Source organism: Hemicordylus capensis, chromosome 2 (assembly GCF_027244095.1).
Source record: "Hemicordylus capensis ecotype Gifberg chromosome 2, rHemCap1.1.pri, whole genome shotgun sequence".
Lineage (NCBI taxonomy): Eukaryota > Metazoa > Chordata > Lepidosauria > Squamata > Cordylidae > Hemicordylus > Hemicordylus capensis.
In genome coordinates, this window is record NC_069658.1 from 294,027,227 (window position 1) to 294,036,044 (window position 8,818).

Genomic DNA, 8,818 nt, shown 5'->3' on the forward strand with positions numbered 1-8,818 from the left:
GTTTCCCTCTCAGGGCCAACGAGAGAGTGGGGGAGCCAGTACAAATTTCCAGGGCCCAGTGGTTGGAGGGGGGCCTGGCCAGAGTGTGTTGTTGAGAGGCACTCATCTTCTTACTGCCGGGCTGCCTCCAAACGCCCCCTTCCCTCCCTTTTCCATGAATGCTCAATGAATGACTGGGCTGAGTGAGACAGACAAGGGTGGCGGGCCTGCCCTGCGATGGCCTGGCTGCATGCACGTGCATGCCTGCATGCTGGCTGCTGGCAGAGGTGAGGCCAGTCGATGCTTCGTGTTTATTGGGACCTGATGCTATTAGTATAGAGAGTGTGCCGCTTTCCCAAAGTGTTCAAAGTGCTTCAACATTTTCTCAGTGATCCTATCAACCCTGTAAAGTCAGTATTATCCCCATATAACAGATGTGGGGGGCACACGGCTGAGAGAAAGCAGCTCAGCAAAGGCTTACCAATGAGTTTGAAATTGTGGCTAGGCTGAGAGTTCAGCTGGGGACTTCTGGCTCATAGCTCAAGTTCTGAACCACTACGCTACAGCGTAAGGGATGTAAGGGAGTTGTACAAGGTGCAGCAAAGAGGCTACATTTCAGAGCAAGAATTTCATTTCTTAATACCTGGTTCCTCTAGAAGCAAAATGTTAGGACTACCACTTTGTATTATTGTGGATTGCTTTATTTCTCCTCCCTTTCAGTCTAACAGGCTTTGTACATCACCCAAATCCTTGTAGATGTTTGGATCTTTAATTTTATTTCCCTTTCTTTGCACTTTGCTATTTTATTTATGAATTGTATGGTAGACTGCTGAATCCTTAATTTTATTTCCCTTTCTTTTCACTTTGCTTTTATTTATGAATTGTATGGTAGACTGCTGACTTACAAGTTAATATGTTTTATTGTTTTATGTGGCCGCTAAGAGTCGACACCGACTTGACAGCACTCAATCAATCAATCAATCAATTTCAACTCAATTTCCTTGGTTGATATCCCTTCTCCCTTCAGCTTTTCTGAAGCTGGAGAAATCTTTAAAACTGAATAAATACAGTTACAGGCTAGGTAAGAGCTCATAGGAACATAGGAAGCTGCCATATACTGAGTCAGACCATAGGTCCATCAGCGGCTTCTCCAAGGTTGCAGGCAAGAATCTTTCTCAGCTCTATCTTGGAGAGGCCAGGGAGGGAACCTGGAACCTTCTGATGCTCTTCCCAGAGTGGTGGCTCCGTCCCCTGAGGAGAATATGTAGCAATAGCAATAGCAATAGCACTTACATTTATATACCGCTCTATAGCTGGAAGCTCTCTAAGCAGTTTACAATGATTTAGCATATTGCCCCCAATATTTCTGGGTACTCATTTTACCGACCTCGGAAGGATGGAAGGCTGAGTCAACCTTGAGCCCCTTGGTCAGGATTGATCTTGCAACCTTCTGGTTACAGGGTAGCAGTTTTACCACTGCGCCACCAGGGGCTCTATATGTAGTATGTAGTCTCCCATTCAAAAGCAACCAGGGCAGACCCTGCTTAGCTAAAGGGACAAGTCATGCTTGCTACCACAAGACCAGCTCCTTGGCCATCTCTTTATGAGGCAGAATGCCTAATAGGGTCTTGCTGCTTGCAAGATGACTATATCTGCCTCTACCTGAGGAGGAGTTGATGTATGAGTGTAAAAGAGAACAGAAGAACAGTCTGAGTAGGATTCAGATAATACCTCCCAGACCATGCAATTTAAAGGAGGTGGTGCTGAGTATGTGTTTGTCATGACCACTATGTCCCAGTGCCCTGACATCCTGTCCCTTTATGACATGTGGGCATGCTATAAAGGGACTGCTCTACACATGGTTCAAATGCTAGTTTAAACTAATATTTGAGTGTAGAACTGCCATTCAGACAAACAGCCCCCACGTGCCATAAAGGGATAGAAGGTAGAGAGGTGGCACAGGCAACCCCAGCCTACAGTTTGTAAAACCAAATTGTCATCTGACAAACCATGATATATGGGCGGGTGCCAAACGAGGATCTCATGTCAAAATTATAAAAACTAGCTGGGCCAGGCACAGAGCATCTGTGCCTCTAGTTTGGCCCTGCCGTTTTCTCCTGCTCACCGCCATTTTCTCGCCACCAGCCCGCCAGTGCCTAATTTCCCACCCATCCGCCTGCCCGCCCGCTCACCCGCTGCCTCCGGCCAACCTGCCAGCTGCCTTCTCCAGTCAGCCAGCCTACTCCTCCCGCTGGAGCAACTTCACTCGCCAGCCAGCCACCTTCTCCCGTTGGCGCAGCTTTGCTTGCCAGCTTGGTTTTGCCCGGCAGCATGGCTCCACCGGCCGGCTGCCTCCTCCCACCAGCGCAGCTCCGCCAGCCGCCATGGCTGTTTTCTTTCCCCATCCCCGTTCCTTATCTCCTGGCAGCTGCTCTCAAGCTCTCGTGAGAGCTGCCACACATGGGATTAGCGACGAGTATGTTTAAGAGAATTAAATATATAGATGTTCTTTAAGAATAAATGTTTTGTTTTCCTAGTCCATATTTCATTTGTATACCAGGCAGGGCATATTTGTTTTTGTTTTGCACATCAATACAACTCCCATGTAAAGATTTATAGCTGCTCCGCCCTTGCTGGGGGGGCCTCCAAAAAAATTTTCACCAGGGCCTGAACCAGCTCTCAGTGGCCCTGTTCCCTCTCTGGCAATCAGAAGAGAAAGGGGACAGGATGGCAAGACGGCAGACGGGCACTATGTGTTTTGTTCACCAAAAGTAAATTGATAAAGAAGTATGTTCTCAAGCACATGCATTCATGATGGCACCACAAACCAGGCAACCTGATTAGATCGCTGCAAAGATTACATATGAGAGGGCAGTGATACCCAGGGTCAGCTTTAAAAGGCAGCCCTACGCAGGAATTCTTGAATTGCTCTGTTCTATTTTATGCACAACAAAGTTGGGGAAAGGGGACCCAGCCCCTTCCCCTTAGGTAAAAGCATGCAGTCTCTGGCATTACTTATGAGAAGGACCATCCAGCAGGAGCAGTATTGCCTCCAGTCACACAAGAGATTTCTCCTGTGTGATGATGACAGATGCTGCTCCAGAGTGGACCGCTCTCTTATGAAAGTGAAAGGCCACGGAGAGACCCCTGCACCACTCATGAGAAGAACTGTCCTGGGGTACACAGGGATGGGGCTAAATCATTAATAATATGCTATGATGACCCTTCTCCCAAAGACTGCTCTCTCATGAGAGTGAAAGGCAATAGAGACACACATGTGGGCTGGAAGGCAGATGCCACCCTGCCTGGTTGCTTGACACAAGTTAGCCATGGGGATGGGTACTCCAGCAACACCTTTCCCTGTCTTGGCGACTGCCTCAATGAAGCAGTCCAAGCAGTCCCTCTGGCAGTCCAGACATCCATTGGCACATATCCATGTTTGGTTTTGCCTGGTATACCGACCCTACTTTCTTGGGATCACTGATAGTGGGGGCTCCCCTCTCCGGGGTTCCCCACTGTGGCTGATCTGCATACTCTGCAGCACTGTTTGAAACCCATGAAATCTGAATGGGAATAAAGATCTATCCCTCGTCTCATTGTTTACCTAGTCTGCCCACACAGTACCGCCTGGACACATGGAGCTGCCACTACTCCTTGGAAGTATGAAAGGGTTGCCTGGAGAGAAGGGGATCACGATGTACACATCCTGTTATTTACCAGAAAGAGCAGGGGCCCCACACAAGCGGCGGGGGGGGGGCCTTTATTTGGATGGCCTACTTCATGAGAGCACAGTCCAATGGAGGACTGAAGCTTACTGAGCCTCTGGTCCTCCCCAGTGGACTGGCCATCTCATGAGAGGGGAGTGGTCTGCCATCGCAAGAGTATCCTTGGTCACAGTGGACCAGATCCCAGGATCCTTTGCCCTCCCTCATATACATATTCACTCCTAGGAAGTCATCATGCTCCTTTCCCAAAGTAATAGGAAAATAGTGCCCCCCCCCCGCATCCCACTGTTGTCAGGGATTGTTCTTGTGCGAGACTGTTTTGGTGTGGGGCTCTTATGAGGGCAGCGATGCAATTGCTGTCAGGAGAAGGGCTTAAATGCCATTTAAAGTGTTTAAATGCTCTTTCCCTGCTGAGGGTGGGCAGTCCATTCCAAAAAGGCACAACACTCAGTATGCCCCCTTGGAGACTGCGGCCAGTGGCTGCCGCCCTGAAGATGTTCTGATGCCTTGCCCACAGATGAAAGTGCTACGGAGCTTGCTGGGATGCAGTCTCGGCAGGCCAGGAAGAGGGAGTAGCTCCCCTACCCTGAAACTGGAGGTTGCTGGACTGTGGTTGGACAAACATCTTCAATGCGATTCACGGTTACAAAAATTAACCTAATCTACCCACAGTTTGCCATTATGTGCAAATGTGGCCATAGGTTATTACATCCACAAGAAGCATTATGCAAAACCATGGAGGGGGCAGAGTTCTAAGTTAAGCAAACTTTTCTTGCTACATGAGAAATTTAGCCATGGATATGGCAACCTCCAGCTCCAAACAGGGTTCCACACAACTGAGGAGTGAAAGGAACCCTCCACTGCCTGCTACCCCCTTGCTCTTTTCTCATGATAAGGATTTTTGACTTGAGAAAGAAGGAAGGAGTTAATAGGCAGCAGAGCATGTGGTGTTTCTCTTAGTGGGGTACGAGCCCTAATTCTAGGCAGGTAAAGCTCAAGGGGTACTTTGCCTGACTCAAATTGGAGTAATATTATTCAAGAAGAAGGAGTTCACGTTTTATTATCCTTGCTGAAATGCTTGGCCCCTCCATGGTCATTTCTCTGGACTTTCATAGCCACAATACCTTACTAATTCAGTTCTTGTTTTTCCTCTGTTTCTCGTTACTAGATTCATGGTGTTTTTGTTTTTGTTTATTTTTATTTATTTATTTGATTTATATACCGCCCTTCCAAAAATGGCTCAGGGCAGTTCACATCAAAATAAAAACAATTAACCAAGCCTTCTTGGCCCAGTTTTCCAGGGTTTTAAAAACTGGTTTGTTTTAATAAAGGTTTTGTGTTGTTTTTACCATTTTCAGTTTTAACAGTTAATTGATTTTAGTTTTATTTTAATGTAAACCTCCCTAAGCCATTTTTGGAAGGGCAGTATAGAAATCAAACAAACAAACAAACAAACAAACAAATAAATATCAGTTAACTCAATCAAAACTAAATCAATTAAGCAATTGCAATCATTTAAACATTAAACATTTAAATCATTTAAAACCAACCAATTAAAAATTTAAAACCATGAATTAATTAAAAGCCTGGGTGAACAAATGTGCTTCAGTGCCTTTTAAAAAGTTGCCAGAGATGGGGAGGCTCCTATTTCAACAGGGAGTGCATTCCAAAGTCCAGGAGGAGCAATGGAGAAGGCCAATTCCCGAGTAGCCGCCAAACAAGTTGGTGGCAACCACAGACGAACCTCTTCAGATGATCTTAACAGGTGCTGGGCTCATGGTAAAGAAGACGTTCTCTTAAATACCTAGGGCATAAGCTGTTTTGGCAGTTCCATATTTTTAAAAATAATTTCACCTCAGTAGAATCTAGAAATACAGTAGCAATAAGGAAACTAAATCCCTGGAGCCAACACTGCCTCGAAAACATCAAGACTTCGTAATGAAAGGCCTATATATCTTATATTCACTTTGGCCACAGTGATATTTGGCTTTGATATTTCAGCTGAATATCAAAGCCATTATTGAATAGTTCTTGTCCCTTCCCCCTGCCCTCTCATTTTAGGTAGCTACATAATTCTGTGTGAAGTCTGCATCTTCTTGGTGCAGGAATTTTCTCCTTTTGATTTCATTTCTGGCTCAATCTGCAGATACCGCTACTCTGCTCTGCCTGGTTACAGCATACAGTCCCTCTGTCAAGGCACTGGTGAATGAATTTTGCTCATCCCTTTTCTGTATCCTCCTCTGTTTCTACCCAGTAAAGACACAGTTTTATCTCAATTTAGAATACTAGCTTGATCTGGAGGTTTTAGAAAAGAGGACTGGTTTCCAGACTAGAACAGGGCCTCACTTGACTCATCCAAAGACAGAAGAACATAAGAAAGGCCCTGCTGGATCAGGCCCAAAGCCTATCTAGTCCAGAATCCTGTTTCACAGAATGGCCCACCATATACGCCTGGGAAGCCCACAGGCAAGAGTTGAGAGCATGTCCTCTCTCCTACTGTTACTCCCCTGCAACTGGTTTTTAGAGGCATCTTGCCTTTGAGGCTGGAGGTGGCTATAGCCATCAGACTAGTAGCCATTGATAGACCTGTCCTCCATGAATTTATCTAAACTCCTCTTAAAGCCATCCAGGCTGCTGGCTGTCACCATATTTTGTGGCAGAGAATTCCATACATTGATTATACAGTGAGTGAAAAAGTACTGGTTCTAGTGTTATGCGAGAGAGAGAAATTTCTCTCTATCCACTTTCTCCACAACATGCATGATTTTATAGACCTCTGTCATGTCGCCCCTCAGTAATCTTTGTTCTAAACTAAAAATCCCTAGATAACTGTAGCCTTGTCTCATAAGGAAGGTGTTCTAGGCCCCTGGCCATCTTGATTGCCCTCTTCTGCACCGTTTTCTGTTCTACAATGTCCTTCTTAAGATATGGTGAGGTGACCAGAACTGCATGCAAAACTCCAAATGTGGCCACACTATAGTTTTGTATAAGGGCATTATAATATTAGCAGTTTATTTTCAAACTCCTTCCTAATGCTCTCTAGCATGGAATTGGCCTTTTTCACAGTTGCCACAAATTGAGTTGACACTTTCAACAAGCTGTCCACCATGACCCCAAGATCCCTCCCCTGGACTTTCAGGCTATATGAGGCTACATCACATGCACACAGGAAGATCTCTGCTGTGGAGCACCAGGTATGTACCCCTGCTAACTGAACAAAGAGGCACATTTTAAAGTGGTAATTCTTTTCTATTTAACTGGGGAAGAACTACTATCCCTATCCATTCCTAGCACAACATCCCTCCAAGTGGCTGCTGCTGGTGGTTGCCATATGTTTGTCTTCATATTGTGAGCTCTTTTGGGACAGGAAACCATCTTGTTTATTTATTTTTTAATCTATGCAAACTGCTTTGAGAACTTTTGTTTGAAAGTACTATATAATATTTGCTGTAGCAGCAGCAGCAATAGTAGATATTCCCATCATCAAGTTTTGCTGTGATCTAGCATTTTGTGTTGGTGTGCTAAAAAGCCCCAGAATCCTCTGGGCATATTCTTGACCAACAAAGAGTGATTGCAAGAATGTGCCCGGAAGTTTCCAAGGGTAAAACTGGCATGCTGTGATCATCAGAATCTCTCCCGTAGTTTTCTTTCAGCATGAAAGCAGCCACAGGGGGACGGGATAATATCATGGTGCTGCTGGAGAGGGGTTAACATTTCCCCCTATGTTGTTTTCCTTATTTCAATAATCCACCATTGAACTATTTGCTCCACAGGAAAAGATGTGGGGTGCAATTTTAATCAGGACAATGTCACAGTGGAAAGCCTTCCTCAGTGCTGTAGCCCCAAAATGTGCTTCTCAAATTGCTCTTAATTATTTAAAAAAAAAAATCACTGGCCTGTGCCTCATCTATTTGCACTCTGAGGCATCAATGACATTATTTTTTATTCAACACAGCATAGAAGGCTTTGTACATGAACTACAAGACCTGGTCATGTTTCATTTTAGAACTGTCACTGGATTTGAGAATCCAGATCAGATTTCAAGTGTCTATTCTGAAGTTTTCCCCGAACATACTTCCAGAACAGAACTGAGAAGTGCTATCACACCTATGTTCCTTCAGATGTTTGTTTCTCATCCCATGGCCTACATTCTTCAGCGACATTGTCTCCTGAGCACCCTGTCCTTTATGCATCCTGTCTCCTGGGTCCCATTTAAACTAAGCTTCTCAGCTCTCATCTTTTCTTCTTGCCAAGCACCCTGCCTCCTCTCCTCCTCTGCCAACACCACCATGGACCAGACTTGCCTATGATACGTAAGCTCCATTTTCATATTCAAATATGCATTGACTGAGCATTTGGAGGAGGAAGCAGAAACTGCTCTGTGCCCTTGCCCCCACAAATCCACAAGATCAGCAGGAAGTGTGAAAGAAGCTTCACACGTATACCGATTTACACTTGCAGTTTCTATACATGTGATCAGGAGCTCTGATAGTCCAAGCTGTCACAAGTTTCCCAGTCACATTGAAAAGTCTTCACATGTAGAGCCAGGAGAGAGGTGAAATGGTACCATTTACCACCCCATTCATAGGTGGCGGGGCAAATTTACGTCCTGAAGGGTAGTGCTCCTCCTACTGATCGCTTGCTGGCAGCCACCATCCCCTCACCCCACCCCTGCAGGATGCTTGTCCAAGTGATGCTCTATCTTGTAACATCATTTGGACATGCATTCTGTGGAGGGGGGGGGATGTGGTGGCAGCCAGAAGAATGCTGCCACTAAAACATACCGGCAACACACAGACCTGTGAGAGTAGAAGAGGATTTTGCCTTCCTTTCACATCCAACCTTTCCCATAATCCGCTGAAAGATCAGCCCAGAAATGTTCAGTTGAGCTCTTTTTCATACCTTCTGCAGAACATGGTAAAGGTTGTGAGCAGGCACAGAGGGCATCATATTCTGCTCTCCCAATTCACTTATTGAAAACAAGAACAAGGCTATAGTGACTGCAGAGCTGACAAAACAATGGGGAGGGGGCACAAAAGGACCCATACCATGAATTAAAGCTCTCTGCACCTCCCTCAAAAAGCCAAACATGTATTGTCCATTTTAAATGCCAT